General features: G+C 42.7%; 1 protein-coding gene across 2 annotated transcripts in view; it reads left to right on the top strand.

Annotated features, from left to right (window-relative positions):
• The first annotated feature begins 18,802 nt into the window (after nt 1-18,802).
• Nucleotides 18,803-19,101, top strand: part of KCNJ16 (potassium inwardly rectifying channel subfamily J member 16) — a 34,896-nt gene continuing 34,597 nt past the window's right edge. The window contains exon 1 of one of the 2 annotated variants that reach the window (XM_054221868.1): nt 18,803-18,879. The gene's annotated coding sequence lies outside the window, so the exon portion shown is untranslated. The remainder of the gene's footprint in view (nt 18,880-19,101) is intronic. The other variant, XM_054221869.1, reaches the window with a different exon arrangement.

Here is a 19,101-nt window from a genome sequence, read left to right as displayed (position 1 = left end):
TCTTTCTAGTTAATCTAAAAGATTAAGCACCTCACAGCCACTGGAGAGTGCTCCTTGGAACTACGCTATTATGGCCCTGAATAAATCTGGTTTTATAATCCTGCTTAGTCTACCCTGATCTGGATAAACAGAGACCCATCGTTTGAGAATGAAGCTCAGAAAAGCACGATTTAGGCAAAGGGAGGAAAATCGGAGCACATGGAAGGTGGCATAGGATGTTAAATCCTGTTAGGGACAAAGCATAATCCCCAGTTGCCCTTTACAATGACACTTCCCACAGAGTCACCTTACTGTTCAAGTCCCCACAGACAGAAACAGCCGGTCAGGCGGGGAGGAAGGCTGTGCAGGATGAGGATGAGGAGCAGGGGAAGCTCAGACGGCTGGCTATCCGCAGCCAGCACGGGTAGAGCTGCCACCCCCAGGGACCCTGTGGGCAGGTGGCACGTGGAGGCACAGCATGGCTCTTGAACGTGCTCCAATGCCGCTGAGCTCAAGGAGCTTGTAGGGCAGCCAAGGCTGAGGGGGGAAAAATAAATACTTATCTACCCTCCTCACCTCGGGGAAAGAAGCAAGAACAGAAGTAAGCACCTACACAAACCAGCTGATTACCAGGAATCCCACTTCACCTACCAGCACTGAAACATGGGTACAGTTACTTCTAGCAGAACTTTGCATTGGGAACTCAGCTACTAACCCAATGCACCACCCCTGCTGCACCGACACCAGCCTTCACCAACCAACGGCCCAGGATCCTGGGGTAGCAGCATTTGTCCTCCTTTGCCTTGTCCTTCACTGCAGGACATCGCTGCACAGCCGCGGAGAGAGGGAACACGTCTTGTAGGCACGACCATGACATGATGGTGGGGAGGTGGCACTACCTAATGGATACAGCACTGCACCTGAATGCAAAGAGACCTAGAATTTTTCTTCCATTTGGCCAGTGGATCATCGATGTAGTCGAAGCAGTTGTTTTCCCCTTTTTCATCATACTTGATGAGAAACGAAGCAACAGACACCTTTCCCCAAAAGCTCTCTGATGCAAGGCTGAAGTGCTGCCTGTATTCTGCACTAAGAAATAGTGCAGATTCTACTGCACTATTCTACAGATTCTTCTCTTCTATTCTACAGATACTTCACTTAAAAGTTCTTATATTCAGCTGCAACCAGCTCAAGTTAAAGTGCATGAGATCATTCATTACATCACCAGCTTATCTATGGGGTTAGTAACACGCTGATCAGACGACTGAAGAACTGGAAATATTTGCTGCAACTGAGGATCTTAGGAAGTACTTTTTTAGCGCTTGTACAGGGAACACTTGCCTATACAAATATTTGCGAATAGTGTGAAATAAATTAGAAAGGAATATATCTTTAAATCCAGTATTTCCCGTATCTCTGAAGGAAAGGGAATATTGCCTGTATTTCTGAAGATTACTAACTTAATACACGAATTACTGGGCAATATTCCCTCGTCTGTGTTTTGCAGATCATCAGATCAGCGGGTCACAATGGCTTTATATTCTGAAGAAGCTGTGAACAAACAACAAACTGGGCACTGGATCTGCATTTGCAAACATTTTGCAGTTATCCCACAAAGAAAAATGAATGTGAATTACAGCTAATATATAGCCTTTGTCTATTCTGAATCGACGCAAAACTTTTGGCAGTGAAGACAGAGAGACTGGAAGTGTTGAATGTACAAAAGTTAGCTCCTACTCACCCAAGTGATAGTATTAAAATAACTCTCCCACAAACTTTATGGCAGCAAAATTCAGAAACAAGAAAAGGAAGCTTTTAGAAAACAAAGCAACTCATGAAACTCATTACTATGAGACAGGAATTATGACTGCTGTTATTATGATCTAGTGCCTATAAGCTGCTATGATGTGTAAGAACTTGTACAAATAAAAGGATAAGAGATCATTGTCATCACAAATTTAGTGGATTAAGAAAATGGTATGTGCATAATGAGTCTGTTTAAACAGAATGTTGGAATGATTTTTTTAAGGTAGGTAGAAATTGTCGTATCATTGACCACTAAGTAATTTGTACTTGGAAAAAAATCCCCCTTACATGACTTAAATCTCCCTGACATGACATGTTTTTAAGATGCTGGAAGGGTTCGCCTTGGGAAAGCGGAATTGTTCTACAGGAGCAGAACTCCCTGCTGAGCCTGGTGCTACAGTGGGACCTACACTGGGGTACATCAGAAGGTGAGAGAAAAGCAGAGACTTCCAGACCGGTAGAGAATTTGTCTCCCTCTCCCAAAGGAAGAGGCCGTTTTTCCATTTATGTTTAGCACTAAACATAAAACCCCAAATCCTTAAAGGCCGGTAGGTACTAAACCAAACAAAAGCATAAGAACTGACTCCAAGCCAAGGCAAAAGTCCTGAGGTCTTTTCCCGAAAGGCCATTGCACGCCATCCTTACTACACTTCTGACGCCAAGAACTTAACGTAGGCAAGAGTTCCCCTTCGTTTTACTCTTCCAAGTAAGACGCTGCCTAGCATGCAAAGGACACAGTTCCATGGTAACACGCTTCTGGAAATAGGCAGTGTCGTGGTGCTTTTGGCCGATAATCCAGATTGCTATATGTTGTCTGACTACCTGAGTATCTTTTTTGCTCACAAAAGCTACCATGGGACCATGATAAGGAAGGAAAGATCCAGTTCCGAACACCCTTGTCATTAACCAGAAACTCAGCTGTCACGGGAAACCTGGAGACGATTTCTGCGCTGATAGCATCAGAGCTATGGCTGCAGAAAACTTTGGGATATAGTTTTCCTGTTATTCCCCTCACTAAAATGTTTGCATCAACTATACAACAAAAAGTGTCAAATCAGCACTGAAGATCCCTCTTCTTTCTGCCCTGACACTCTTCTCTTTCCATTGCCTTAGAGGAAAACTATGTCACCGCTGGTGTTAAAGGACTGCAATCCAACTTAAGCAAAGGTTACACAAGCTAGTACAATTACTAGAGTCTCCATATTTTCCCAATAACGAATCTTGCTCTAATTCAGAAGATATGCCCTGCCTGGGAAACAATGCGAGGTTGAATGAGGACAGAGCAAAGAATGACATGTCATAAAAGCCTGATGTTCTTGAGTGCCAGCAGAACCGTTTCCTTCTGATGGGTGCTCTTGGGTAGCTAATTTGAGGCATTTGGAGCATTTGGTAGACAGCTGTTCTGCTCAGAGTGCAATGGCAAGCGTTTTCAGCTAAAACCACAAGAATGAACCGATGATGCCATTTGGAAGCCATGTTCAGAGAACTTACCTCCTCTGACTACGTTGCTGGTTTTTAGGAACAGAACGCAGCTTTTTACCCTCTCCCTTCCCTGCTGCTTTCCCTTTTGTGCTTCTCTAAGCAACCAAACCTTGCCAGAGCTGCAGATACCGGAGGCAACGCAGGCTGGCTCCGAGGGAAGATGGGAGCAGCTTCAGCCATCTTGGGTGGTGCCACTGGTGGGACAGAGGAGGAAAAAGAGGTCTCGCTTTGTGAGCATCTCCTCCTTCTCTGTTAGAGAATCTGCACCTAGGAGCAGTTAAAAAGGACCTTTTCTCTCTTCCCCAAGGCACACGCAGCACACAGCACACTTTGTCCGCATGGGATAGTGCCAGGCACTGGTCCCAGTGAGAATTGTCCAAGAGAAGGGGGTAAGAATCAGCAAAGGTCTTCCCAAGGTCGACTGCTCTTGTCAACTGTTAACCTGTTTATTGTTAACTATTTACTGATCTTCTCCTGACAGTGGATGCAAATCTACCGGACCTGCCACGTGCAAAGATATTCATTAAACTAAAGAAGATCAAGACTAGTGAAAGAGATGGAAGGAGGGTGTTTCGTTCAAAGGGTAATGCACGAGACAGGAAGGCAACTATAGGTTCTCTGGGATCAGTCTTTGAACAAATCCGATTTTAAAATTTTCAGGTTCTTGGGCATGTTAAAAAGCTGGGGTTGAAACGTGGATGCTGGAGGAGGGGAATACCAAAAGGGAAGAACCAAGCAGTCCCAAGGGACTGAGTAATGGCAATGAGATGGAAATTTAGTAATACATACTGTCAAAGTGTGAATAGTAACAGCAAGAATTTTTGCTACATATTCAGAATATAACACACAGAAAACAGGCAAAAGAGGAAGATGTGGTTATGAACAGAGGAAAAAGATGAATCCGGCCCTAGAATAGACCAGAGGAGATATTCACAGACAGGAAAGTATTACTGTCGTACTATCGTAGATCACTTTTTTAACCGGAAGACTATGTCTCTTTTTTTTTTTTTTAACTCTATTCATTTCTTCAATATTCTGCACATTTCCTTTTATTTGGTGGAATGGAGACTCAAACATTGAATTTGCACCAAAAAGGGCATGCACCACTAGTTTATTAACTAACTACAGAAACCTTTGCAATGCTTCACTGGGAAGTGTAAGACTACACAACTGACTTCCAAAGAACAACCCATGTTATTTCCGTTTCTTCTTTTTTTTTTTTTTCTGGTATTCTAGAATACCTTAAAATCGACTCTTACATCATTAGGATGCTGAAACTCATTTTACAACTTTCTTGATTTTTGTCTCTAAATACTTGTGCTGCTTTTCTATAGCCATTCTCAGTAATTAAACTACTTTTAGAAGCGTATCAAGTTCGTTCAAAAATTAACAGGTTTTGAAGACAAAAAGGGGAGAACAATTCACTAGAACGATCTGATTCTGTTCCAGACCTACCAATCATCTAGTCTGATTACTGTTTTAAAAACTGCACCTTGCAGGCTCCTTGATAGCTGGTACTAGTGCAGCTCTTTAGATCTCATTCTGCAAATATTTCACCCCCTTATTAAAAATAAAAGGAAATAAAAAAACATTAGATGTACTATGTCTTTCAACAACAGCCTTTGAATATCTTGCTTGGTGTTCTAAGTCACTTTGAATGAATACACGCACAGACAGGACGACATGGCCACGCAGACCACAGGTAACAGGACCACTAGCCTTCATCCTCCATCCCCCCAAACGATGCATGCATTCAGTGCTCGTTATTCTGTTTAATTGTCTCTGAAAGCATTCATATCCAACTTCATTATGATTATTATGTTCCTTTATGCTGCCGATGTTTCCATCCATTCCTGCACTTGAGACCAAATCAAATTAAAGTGATGTTTAGCATGTGCACGCTGCGCATAGCACACTTGCTTGCCTATTTTTCACTTCCGTTTCACATCATTCTTAATGGGCCTTTAAGGACATCTCTGTATTCCCGCAGTGTTATTTATGGTTCTGACATCATCCCTCAAGGTGAACAGTACTTTGCTGTAGAGTATTTACTCTTTTATAGTAAATCTGCCTGCTGCTTTCTATAAAAACAGGAAAACAGCTGCAACTTTTATAGGTGAGAATGAAGGTTTCTCCCTCTTCTTAACGTACATTTCGTCATGGGGAGGTTAAAAGTGATCTTGGGAGCAGAAACACAAAGCATGAGTGTGGTCTTTCATGGCTGAATTTTATCTGTATCCCTTCAGCTGATGTTAAACAAAATGCATAAAGCCACACCAGATGTTTTTATTATCATTCGTTACTTACACGAATGCAGTATGGGCAAGCGCAGTATACAGAAGAAAAAAGTGGCCTTGGCTCATGGGACCAGATCTGTCTTTATAAACATCTTGTTAAATAGTTACGTGTATGCACAATGCCTTTGGATTAATAAGTGTTGAGTGAAACAAAATCTATAAAGAAATATCGTCAAATGAATTAACAGGTAAGTGGCTGTTATTATCTGAAGTCCAGGAAGATCTGTTCTCATTTATATCGATAGTAAATTGCTGAATGAGCTTTAAATCACATTCAACTTGGTCAAAACACAGGGACCAATATTTTTAAGTGCAAACCAGGTACCTAACAGGGTCTCATTTTGAAAGCATGCAGTGCTAGGTTAACGGTTGGACTTGATCATCTTAAAGGTCTTTTCCAACCTATAAATCCAGGGACAAACCAAGAACCAACACTGTTTTGATGCAGAATATTTGTTTGCTTAAAGCCTCAATGTTCCTAAACAAAGCACTGAAACCAAGTTATCTTTATGTATAGACTGCAATCTGTGCAGGTGCTTCTGCTTCCTTGATACTCATGCAAAACCTCACAATTCTTGTCCCAAATCCGGCTATAGTGTTTGCCACATCACGTATGGCCCTACACATTATGTTGCAGGACTCGAACCTTTAGACCTTTGAGTTTTTCTGACTCAAATTTCTCTTCTTAACACACTAATCCATGCTACTGCAGTTGTACCAGAGCAGAGCTGAACTCCTCTAGCCTTCAATAACAACTACAGGCTTTATTCTGTAAATTGGTCAAACACTGTTTCTGGATCTTCAAGTAGCTTTTCCTCTGAGCATTCTCCAGCAAGCTAATGGGGATGTGTGAGCACAAATGTGTTTAAAGACAACTGGTGGAAAACTTTCCTGAGGACAACGCTGCCTCTCTCGATCAGTGGATCTTGCTGATGTGTGCAGCCTGGATGCTGCCACCACAGCTTCCTAAGAACTTCAGAATTTGCTCTCTCCTTTTTTCCACTGTCAAGTGGCCAAATATTTCAAACATTTTCCTTTAACAAATGTGTCCTTGTGGGGGAAAGTACATTAGTAACAAAGTAGTTGCATCTTGTCAGGACCAGACTTTAATGGCTGTTTGAATTTTAACTATTATTTGCTAACTATTCCTGTTCAAGCCAACTAAGACCATAATAAAAGCCATTAAATACCAAGTAACTGGCCTCAGTGTAGCTGCAGGGTATAACACTGAGTATGATCTGAATTTATCCACTGTAAAGCAAAGACTTTGACCCTCAGACTTTTTGGAAATGGAAACTTTTTTTTTTTTCCAGAGAAGATTGCCTAGAAGAATAGAAGTACTCTTCTTTGCCCCAGGGAAGGCCAAACATAGTCGGAAGGTAACACGACACAGTGGAATCCATTTTCCTATTTACAAGAGGAATGAAGACACTGTAAAATATCTGGCACTGATTTGCTAAAATATATGGGACAATGCAACCCGGTGTTTGAATCCATGGAAAAGTACACTGTGTAGGACAGAAAATACAAAGCATTGTCTCACTGTGAGCAGGGAACTGCCAGGTGAACAGGGCAGGCGACTCAGACTGAGCTCCACATTCTTTCGCCCTTTTCCTCCCTTTGCTTCTCTCTGAGCACCAGGAAGCCCTTGCGGCACATAAAGCATCGTTTTGGTAATTGCTGCCCGGTGGAACAGCAGGGAACGAGCAGAGGGACTGCAGATACAACAGAGAGAAGTGGTAAGAACAGAAGGGGTTACCCATGGCCAGATGAAGCCCTGACTGTGTAATGTCAAAGAACACACCAGCAAAAGGCCTCCAGGACATCTTCCATGGGTGAAAGGAGATGGCTCCTGCTCTCTTTCCTCCTCAGGAAGGGGAGCACAGACCCTCCTCAACCGCAGCCTTGTCCTGATGTAGCCTGAGACGGGAGGCTGGGGTAAAATGGGGGACACACTGTGCAGATCCTGAGCCGGCGTCTGAGTGAGAGCACTGCATCCCAAATCAAGGGAAAATACAACACAACCCCTAAGAGAGTTATCCTCCACATTCTTAACGGGCTTTCTGCAAAAACCTGGGGACAAAAATTAATACTAGCAGCATTTTCACTTACACAACAAATCTGATTTTTAGCCATTTAAGGTGGTTGGAACTAATAAATCAAAATCTGTAAAAACCTAAAGAGAGAAAAGTTAAAGGCATGAATCTTAATCTGAAGAATTTGTGTCTTTATATTTAGAGGCAAGGTAAGAGATGCAAGTAAAATAGTCAGTGCAAGAAAGCAGAAAGGTAAGAAAAAGGTTAAAATAATTTCCTGGTTATTTACTTATGGCCCAATCAAAGTCTACTGAAGAAAACAGAAAGCCTCAGTGGGCTTTGGAATAGGCTGTTAAGACATTTGCACATCTTAAATGATCGCTGGATGTAACCAGTGCACTGAGAGCGGAGCGCAGAATGGAGAATTAAAAATAAGCAACACATTAGCTCAAATGGGAGCAGAACAGAGATCTCACAAAGCAATTTTCCATGCAAAGCCCTTAACTCACAAAAACAACAACAAAAAAAGACCAGTCCAAAACAAAACGCAGCCCTCACAAGTGATGTTCAAAACAATGCTTGGCTAGAAAGATGAGCTTTACACCATGTTCCAAATGTGAGCAAGCTCCACAGCTGGAGACACTAATCTGAAAATGTTCACTGCATGAACCGATCACTGCAGGGATCAGGAAGAAATTTATTTCCCTGAAGAACAATAACCTATTGGCAAGGTGTACCACAGAAATGTTTCACCTTTTGGAACCAGCGAGTGTTGCTGGTGGCTGGACATCAGACTTGACAGGCCGTGAGGTATCATCCGTTGAGGCAGTATCAGTGCAATATTGAAGGTGGCCCAGGAAAAGTGTAATTTAGCTGAAAGGGCTTCCCATGTCATCCTGCAGAAATAGCTTACTGCGGCTTCACTAACGAGGAGCCCAAAGCTGAGATTCTTGCTCGCAACCTTTTGCTTGCTATCCTCAGTAAATCACAGCACACACTTTGATCTAAGGTGCTTAATTAAAATCACGGGGGAGCAAGGTAGAGTTCCCTTCTCTGGATTAGCTTGTTTGCACGGGATCGGCCCTCTCTTTCACTGAAAACCAAAATGCTGTGTAATTTCACAGGGCTGAAAAGCCCACACTGACATAGGTTACGACTTAAACTGCTTGTAGAGCACTTGGATTATCTCTGTGTTGGAGCGAAACGTGCCAGTTGTCGCTCAGGCCCAGGCAAGCATTTAGGAAGAAGCTCATCCCAGCTGTCCAGCAGCAGTTTTCACAGAATGATATTACAGTGCCGGAGTTACAAGACTAATTTGCTTCTAAATACGTTCTTTTTTTATTAGAATCAGCTCAAGGGTTTGCATGGTTTCAGTGATGTTTAATGGGGATTAGTTTGAAGTGAAAATGTGTTTTCCATTTGTCTGAGAAAGACACAACAGGGAGCCAAGCCCTGGAGATTATTGAGAGCTTTGGGTGGTTCTGGGAGGCCAAAGGCCGAGTGACTTCAGATTTCAGTGGAGTGTAATAATCCCCTAGAAATGCACAGCCTGGTGTGGCTTATTGTGCAATTACGGGATGGAAATTGTAGTGCATTTCTGACCTGTGGATTATTCACCGGGTATCATTAACGCAGGTATGACAAGACTGTTAAGCAGCCAGGCAGTGCCAGCTGCACCTGGAGCTACCCACAGAACCTTCTCCGCTCCCGTTCTCCTGCTCCCTTCGGATGTGGACCCTCTCGTTTAGTTTAACAAGAGATTAACTACAGGGTAGCAAATAACGGAGCTGGTAAAGCTTATTCCCTGATTGATGGATAATGAGTTAGTCATTTTGCCCACCTCAGGATATTTATACAGCTAAGGAGTGGCACAAAGAATTGCTATTTCAGGGCTCCGAGGGGCTACACTGCGCATTGTTTTTCTACTCAGTGGTGTCTGTGACATACGGTAGACTTAAATCTTTGTACTTATTAAATGGCTTGCCAACATAGGAACATACTGGCTTGCTTCATCTTACTTATTTTATTTATTCACTTATATTTGGTTGCTAAAACAAACATTTTCCTTGGCTGCAGAGCATCGCTCCCTGTATGTTGCTGGAGGTACGTGAAGGATGCTCGGCAGCCCGGTGTTTCTGCCTGCATCTGTCCTGAAAAACAGCTCCAGATGTCAGCACCCTGAGTGACATCTCAAATGTCACAGGGACCTTACTGCATGGCAGACCTCATTTTTTCTGAAGAACCTTCCCACCATGATTGTCTAACACCTCATTGTCCCGAGAGAAAGGTTTCGTATCTTCTGGGCATGCAGCATCCCTGTGATCCCTCATCATCCCTTGGATTTTTGCATTTGGAGAGCCAGGTTACTTTATCCACAGTGCAAGATATACAATAATATTGTTTCTATTGATTTTTTCCTTCATTTCAACTATTCGCTAGCTGCATTTCTTGGGACAGATTTGAATGCTGTTAGTGACCTTGTGAAAACACCGTCTTCATTATTAAAACCAGGTCATAAATACCCCTGGGCACAATGAAATGCCTCACCTGCAATTCTTCAAATAGTTTCCACTGCTATTAATTCTTTTAGGTGTATGAGGTCTCGCACATGTCTATTCACTAAATAGATATCATCTGGAGGTAGTTGAATATAACATTTTGGCATCAAATAGCCTGTATATAGAACACCTAGAAGTATTATTTGTGGATTTATCAATGTACCAAATTCTTGATTTTCCTGGGATAGCTCATCTGGAGGGAGGAAATCCAGCTTCAAACAGGAAACTGAACTTTTCCAGAGTTCATTGGTGTTGGAGGTCAAGCTTTAGTTCAGCTCATTACAGAGACAGATGTTAAATTCAGATTAGGAGTTACATTTTGGGAAAGTTTAAGAGGTTTTGGGATCTGTGGTTTTGGCCTAACCTACTCTTTAATCAAAAACGACATCCCTGGGCAACAGTCTTCAGCTCTCTCATACCTCTCAGAAATATGCATTCAAGACGTACAGAAGCTATTTCAATCTCAATGAGGAAACTCAGGTCATGCTTATTCCCGTAATACAGTTGAATAATCTCCTCCGGTTCACAAGAAAAGTGTTTTCCCCACCCACATTTTATTTTTTGCCTCTGACTTTTACAACCTTGTGGGTGTGTTCTGTTTTAATAAGAAAAACTGTTTGATTATGATTGTCAAGTCAAACACATTTGGTTCCGAAGAAAAATTTAAATGAGGACTTTTCTAGTTTGTCAGCCATGACTTTGCTAAAGTGGTGGTTACTATAAATGATACGTTATAAATATGCTCTTTTAGACAATACTTTGTTTTGGGATGTTTTTAATTACTTTTATTAGAAACACAATGACTACAGTGATGTTAAATTTAGAAAACAGCTTCTTGGGTTTTATACCCTGCACATAAAGGTCCGCAAAAGTCCTAATATACCCTTTATGTGAAATACGTGGGTAGCGAACTTGGCATGTAGAAATACTTTGTCAGGTATCCCTGACAAAACTGACGCTATGTGCTCTCACCTACAGTAATTTTCTGGCCGGGGAAAGGCGCCTGAGCTCCTTGCACAGAGAGCCAGGAATTCACTAGAGAGGAAGGCACTGAAATGGGGGCTGCTGGAGAAAGTCAGCTTGAGAAGAGGTGGCAGCGCTGCCTCAGTGCTGGGCTGTCCTCCAGCCACCTCCCAGTCAGAGGAAAGTTACTGGGCTGTGCCATATCTTTGTTTAAAAAAAAAATAAAACCTTAGTTAACAGTCAATTTACAAGATCGTATTACAGTCACAGCTAAAAATCTGATTACCATGATGTATTATGTAAACAGCATTTATGAATACTTATAAAAATGAATTTAGCTACTACATGTTACCTCTTCAAAGCAGGTAAATATAATTTGCATTTTTATATGTAGGTGAATAACACAGTTGGCCAGAGTCATGTGAAACCTGGAACTGACCCCAGGCTTCAGGACTGCTTTTTCTGTCTAACATTACTCTGGACAGAAATGGAACTTACTAATATATAGCATTTTCCATCCACTATATATGCCAAAGAATAAGAAAAACAAGTTAAAAGAATGCAGGTGAAAGAAAAAGGAAATATCGCAACAACTATTTGTAGAGATGAGAGTACTTAGTTCTTGGTAATATCATACAAAAATATCATCAGACTGGATAGCATTCAGAAGTGATCAACAATAACGATTTTGAGCTGGAGACACTGATTCATAAAAGTAAAATAGTATTATTCGTTTGTACGCCTTGTTTTATCAAATGTAGTATCAGCACTGGAAAGGGGTAGCTTAGTGTGGTATACAGAACACAGCTATAACTAATGGGATGAAGTCAAGGAAACTAATGCCCGAGACAGCAGGGAAAGCTTTCTGAAGCTGCAAGTCTGCAAAGAGAAATGGTAGAGGCCACATCTCTCTGAACATTTGGAACTTGCTTAACCAAAGCACCAGAAACTGCAGCAGAGAGAGCAGTCCTGGCTTGGCAGGGGAGCCGACAGGATTAGCAAAGAGGTCTTTCCTAGGGCTGCCGAGGGGCTGTTGTAGGGGTTCAGAGCTATTTTTGTCTTTTACGACAACTGTTTGATGAACAACTCTATTATTTCCCAGTTGTCAATGAATACGAGGAAAGAGTTCCCTACGGAGTAAAATCTTTCCTCCAAGGTGAAGAATCAATCGGAGACAAATACCAATGTCACATTCCAGCGCTTCACTCCTTATTGTGCTTGGCATGTCGCTTCCTCCATCCTACGCTGCAATTGGTCCATACTAGGGCAGAACCAGCCTGTTCTGTCTAATAAAATTTTATTGCGTTGCTTTTCAAAATAACAATTCCTATACTGGCACTTTGAAAGCCAGGAAGGCACACAGGCAAGAAAAAACATGCCTACAACTCATTAAGGCTACTAGAATAGTTGCATAAAAGGATCTGACAATGCAGCACAGTTTGTCATTACAGTTTCATTCCACTAATTGTTTTGTTGTTTTTTTTTAAATGAAGAACCATCACCCCAAAATAGACTGTTTCCGTAAGAAAGCACAAAGATGAAACTGGAAATAAAAATCATTAAGTCTTACTATCTGTACAGTTATGCCAACTTTTTTTTTTTTTGTTTCCAATAACCTTCTCAAATTCTTTTTTTTTTCTGTCAGTTGTGCTCTCCTAAATCCTGCTGGAAAGGAGGGGAAAGGATGAAGGGAAGTGGTCAAACCACCATGTCCTCTGGTGTTACAATATTGACGAGCTGACCATATTCTGAGTTGTAATTCCTACACAGGTTCAGCCCCTGCAATAACCACCGTCACTGATGGTGTGCTGTTTGCACCGTGCCTCTTCACTCCTTGACTTCCAAAAAACTTAAAATCTATCAGAATCTAGACAGGAACTGGCTTTGACTTAGGATGCTAGAGCTTCCCTGAATGGGTCCCATCTCTGGTTATGGAAGCAAAGTGGTTTCTGAAGAGACTTGGTGGCCTCACATCAGTGCCCCAAATCTCAGCCCCTGCCAGGGCACCTGCCAGCGCGCCTCCGTCACCTCCCTTCCTTATTTCTCTAACGAACAGGGGTAAGTCAAACTTTGAATAACTCAGCGTCGCCTGCTTTTGGTCCCTGCCTGAACTCTGCATCGCCCTGAACACGGGCTGGAGGCGACCGTGCGGCCCTCTCACTAACGGCGGCGACGGGGGGCCCAGATGGCTCCCAGCTGCTCCCTCAGGCCTCGCTTTGAAGCCCGGTCGGGCTGTCTGGGGGCTGCTCTGCCTCTCACACACCCTTCGCCTCCGCCGTTCCTGTGAACTCTTCCCCTCAGCGCTGGCGGTGGCCCCCCAGGCCCCCAAAGCCCCCTCGGAGGTCACCCACGGTCCCGCCACCAGCCGCGCCCGCCATTTTCACCCGCCCGTCACGTAACGGCGGCGCGGCGCGGCGCGCGGCCCCGGGTGGCGTTGCCATGGCGACGCGCGGCGGCGCGGCCTGTGGGGCTCAGGGGCCGCGTCGGGCCTGCAGGCCCTCGGCGGCTCGGGGAGGCCTGAGGCGGGGTTCAGGGCTGAGGAGGGGAGAAGGGGCCTGTTTGGTGAGGAAGGTGAGTGTTAGGGGCACCTGTGGGATGCGTAGTGGCGAGGTGGAGAAAAACAGGGCGTAAATAGGAAATAACCGAATCCCTCCTGTGGACCCTGAGGGGGATCAGCAGGGTCTCAGGCTTTCCTGAGGCACACCACTGGGAAAGAACATTTTAATTATTAATCCATGTTATAATAACCTGCACATGGAGGTGGGTTCTAGGCCATTATTGACTTCACTGGTCCTGAAACAAGGACATTGCTCAGAGCTCCATTTACAACATGTATATACCACTGTTCTGCACTGGAAAAGCATCCACTGATAAAGCCTGTGCCCATAGGCAAGCTGTTCCAGGGCTTACTTAGCCTTAAGGGGTCTGGGTCCTTTTCAGAAAGCATTCACTGAGTACAATTAGATTTCTTCTTCCAGTCTTCTATTTATTGTATTTTTTTGCTTGTCTGCCAGGGTTCCCATCACAGCAGTGCTGCCCCTTTAAGAGCACCCCAATTTCCAGTTCAGATATCTGCCAGTTGAGGGGAGAGGAATACTGGCCCAAGAGCACAGAAGGGTATGTGTAAGCTCCCGTGAAGGAGACGGGTACTGTGCATCAGAAGGGTCTGCCGTTTTATCCTAGAAATGCTGCAAAGCAAAGGAAGTAAGTGTTTATATTTTACTTCACTTAAAAATAATAGAAAACTGCTGCATCTTTTTTTGGACGTCTTCCCTTTCTCTCACAGCCTTGAAAGCCCAAGGAATGGTCTGTGAGAATGGGAGGAAGTGTTTCTAAGCTAGTTGCAAATGAACTGTTTAATATGAAAAAAATAAGGGCACGTATCTCCATTTAATTTCCTCTGTTTGCCAGCAAGATAAGTCCATCCTTCTCTTGTTACATCCTGCAACAATGGAAGTCGCAGTCTATATAATTTCTTCTTCTGTCCTTCTGATAGATAAGTAAGAGGGAAGCTAATGTGTCCTTGGCTCTTGCACAGGTTGATGAGGCAGAGTCACCCACATAAAGTTAAGAGCAGTTCCAGCCTGTATAGGTCCCTTTGGCAACCACCACCCCAGAAAGGCTTGGGAAAAAAAGGTGGGTCATTGCCAGGCACAGCCCATTACACACACTTAAAGGTTGGTGCGTAGTCAGTGCACATTGATCCTCGAGGCACAAGCTTCTATTTAGGCCATGCATCTCCACAGCATCTGTACTTGCAGGCGACAACAAACAAGCGCCATCAGGCTGGTGGTATCGACTGCCTTTGTACTGTCTCATTCTGTGCACACTTTGTTTGCCTGTCTTATTCTGCTGATGCTGAAAATAATTCATTTTTAAAAGGGAAAAAATGGAAAAGGAAAGCATAGTGCCATTGAGTCCTAAGAGTGCCATTGAGTCCCTAACTCATTCCCCAGCTGTTTGCTCCAAGGCACTGGGGAGTTGTAAATAGCTGGAAGCAAGAGTGCAGAACAGTGGTATATACATTTTGTAAATGGAGCTCTGAGCAATGTCCTTGTTTCAGGACCAGTGAAGTCAATAATGGCCTAGAATCTACCTCCATCTGCAGGTTATTATAACATGGAATAATAATAAAGAAGTTCCTGGATTTTCACAAGTTCAAGCCATAAAGAAGAGGGAAATTATACATTTACTCTGCCTTCCAGTCACTTTTTGTAGCTTTTATTGTAACTTTTCTTAGGGAAGAGAAGGAAGGAGCAATGTTGGCCATCTCTGGGTAAAGAAGAAAAAGGAGAGGGGGGTAAAAGACACACAGTAAAGACTTGAGTCTATCGTCAGTTCTGCTGGCGTCTTTCAGGCTTAACAGTGCTGCAATCAATAGTAATAATCATGTAAGCAAGCTGGTACCTGTTCCAGCGGCTTCCAATTATAGACAGCTTTGCAAATAAGGGAATCAGTGACAAAACCACTGTTGATTATCATGCGTTATTTGCCAGTGCAAGCAATGTTTCTTCAGTATTACCAAGGAGAATTACTGTTAGTCATTCTATCAGAAAATTGGAAGCATGCACAATAGTTAATAGTAAATGTTAGGTATATTATGGCCTACAAAAAAACATGATATAATGGGTTCTTATGTAGTATGGCACTGGGTACAAGGATTTATGGATACATCTCATGCTATTCCATTGAGGACTATCACAATAGCAGTCTCCTGAAACCAAGATTTGTGTGTATGTGAATACAAAAATCAGTTAATTGAAATTCCCCTGTTTGATTGTATTTTGCTTGATTTTTTGTTTTGTGTGTGCGTGTGAAGTAGAATTACACTGCTTGAAGTCATTTCTTGTCTCTGCACCCCAGTTTGCTACCCATACAATGGGACTAAGGATTCTTACTACAGGATGGAGTACATGGAGTTCTGGGACTGTAAGATATTTTGTTAATCTAGAGCTAAATGCCTCCTAGGGAACAGATATTTTTTGAGCCTACCTTGAAGTAAATGACAGATGAAGACTTCCACCTGATGGATGACAGATGCTCTGTCATTGGTGCAGCTAACCCTGTCACTGCCACTGATGGGTGTATTTGACCAGGAGAAGCTGTAGAACGGTCTTGAAACTGTTTGAGCCCTCAGGGTAATTTCTACAGCAGGCTATTGCCTTCCCTCTGCTTGACTTCTAAGGAACTTTTTACTTCTAACCTGAAGGTGGAGACGATGCCAGTGGCAGCTGAAGTAAAGAAGACAGTAAGTAGAAAAAGAAGGAGCATCTGAACAGTTCAAGGCTAAAAGGAAATGCAGCATGCTACAATCATCAGGCAGGGCAAACGGTGATTGGTTCAAAGCGGAAGAGCTGAGGCAAAAAAGACAGTACATGTGCAGCTGCTTCAGTTCCAAGTGGTGTGCTTTGCACATGCTGCTGAAGCCCCAGCTTGTGTGACGGGAACATTCGTCTGCAGGCAAAGGGGATGTTGTATTATCTGCTCCAAGATGATCTTGTTTTCATTTTTATCTTGCGTGTGTTGTCATCTCCAGCTTTGTAGTGCTACAGACTTGTCTTTGCTACAAGCATGAGGCTGCACTCAGCAGTATGTGGTAATTAAGCCCTTTGAGGGTCATGCATATTTTAATTATTACTTGTTTTATTGTCAAAAGCTTGCCCACATGAGATGCAGTCTTGCATTCCATGTGGGACTGAAATAAGGGTCAACACATTCCTTCAGAACCCCAAATATTAAACAGACATTAATTTGTTTTGAGCTTTGCACATTTTAGATGAGCATAAATCAAGTTGTATAATGGTGAAAAAATTTCCTCCATATGTTGGAAAGTTGAACTGAGACACTAACTCTAAGTGACAAAAAGTGGTGGCTGCAACAGAAAATGATTAAATGATTTGTTTAGCGTTTATGTAATGTATGAATGCACCTTGTCTGTGTTAAAGCAAAGTAATGATTGGTTTTCCACCAGCAAAGGCTGTGAATTTTAGCTGTATTCCCTTTTGGGATTCTGAAGTTCTCAGGTTCCGGCTTACACAACAGCAAAGTCTAAATGCAGACCAGTTTTTCATCCATGAAATGGAAGTTAAATAACGTTTGACCGAAGTAGACAAAACAAGAAGATACCTAGACTAACTGGAAACATCAAGATTTGAAAATTACCTGATAGGAAAAGGGAGGGGAGGGGGATCAAAGACATCCCAGGGAATGAAAAATTCCTTCACAGGGCTTCCTGTTCTCTCTGTTATGCTAACCAAGGTAGGATTAGGTTTCAGCTGCCAAAAGAAATAACATTTGTAGATTTTTTTTGGTCTGGGGAAGTGGGATAGAAAGATTTAAGACAGCTTTTTCCAAACTATTTGCTTTTTGTCAAGCAGTCAAGTCTAGTTATTGTTATTAATTTGTATTACAGAACTACCAAACCGAGACTGGATTTCCATTGTATTAGGTGCTGTACAAATATCCAGTCAGAGACTGGTCTTACCTCAAAGAGCCTGTAGTCTAAATAGAGCAGACAGACAAAGGGCGTTTTGCCCTAAGCTGTATAGCTACTCAGCAGTTGAGCTAGGAATTACGCTCATCTCTCCTGAGTCATAGCCTAGTACCTCAGCTACTGGAGCGCAGTTCTGGAGAACAGAGCTGTCATTAAAAGGAATAAGCCTGCCTTCTTGTATCCAAACACAAGATAGCATGAGATTGTTTCGGCAAAACCAAGATTAATGTCAGTTAGCATAACTGACTGCTGTTGATGGCTGCCTGTGTGAGCTGTAGAAACCTCATCCCACCTTGCACCAAGTCATTCCTCTGTTTAGTCTCTATGGTTTGCTGTTGGTTTGGATTTGTAACGGGTTCATTTCATAGATAAGGCTCAGAAACAGAGAGGGTCTCTGTGCGGGGATTACAGTTTGGTCTGCTCCTGACCTTGCATGGTTCGGAACCATACCTAGAAATTCAGGTGGCCTAAATTCATCTTTAAGTGCCTGCATTCATCTTCAAGTGCCTAAATGAACAGCCTGAACATAACATTGTGAGAAGTGAAAAGCAGTAGCTAATACACTTTCTGAAAGGTCCCGAAGCAGCAGAGCTTCTGAGTAGGGACGAAGGCTGCACTTCACCCTCACCTTTTTCCAGGTATCTGCCTAGCAGGTACTGATACATAATGCTGCCTGCTCTGTGACGCCGATAGAAAAGGAGATTGCACTTCTTGCATAGACTGGAAATCTTTACCTTAGACTTATGCTAATATAGAAACAAAAGACTTTCTGTAGAAAAAAAATCTGAATAAATAAAATAGAATGCAAGTATAAACTTGAACCTGTTTATTCTGAAGTGGTATATCAGTGGGTAATTCCAAATCCAATCCCATGTGCAAACATTTGAAGTACCATTTGAATTGTGAAGAGCTTTTCTTATATGGGAGAATTTCCTGCTTCTTGTTTTTTAAATTCTAGTCTAGATGTGCACAGGTGACTTCAGCTTTCTGCGGCGTGTGTCTGAGCTGCAGGCAGGGAAGTAGCTGGGCAAGCAGATCTTGGCTGTTGCCTGTTTCTCAAGATGCCAGCAGTTAGCAAAGCAGACCCTGAGTTTGCTCACAAGAACAAACTGGAGTAAATGTTTAACTTGAGTCTTTAGAGTCTAGGGCTTGTACCTTTCTTTATTATTAACCCAACCCCTGTTTTTCTTTACAGTTGCAGAGCTGCTGGCACACAAGAAACAAAGGACCCTTGAAATAACTTCCTCATGGAGGCACGAACAAAGGTAAAGTACCTTTTGTATTGTTTCCATACCTGTACGTGGGAAAGCGGTTGCACATTTCTGTGTTCTGCGTTTCTGTTATGGCAGAACAACCTGTCAGTAGCAAGCATTGTTAAATTGTGTCTTTTTAAAACTAATTCACTAGATAGATACAGTTAATTTCATCCTAATTGGACACAAACTGAAAAAAAAATCTATATACATAGTATAAGAGTATATGGTGAA

The sequence above is a fragment of the Rissa tridactyla genome, chromosome 15 (genome assembly GCF_028500815.1).
Source record: "Rissa tridactyla isolate bRisTri1 chromosome 15, bRisTri1.patW.cur.20221130, whole genome shotgun sequence".
NCBI lineage: Eukaryota > Metazoa > Chordata > Aves > Charadriiformes > Laridae > Rissa > Rissa tridactyla.
This window is presented reverse-complemented; position numbering and strand designations above follow the sequence as displayed.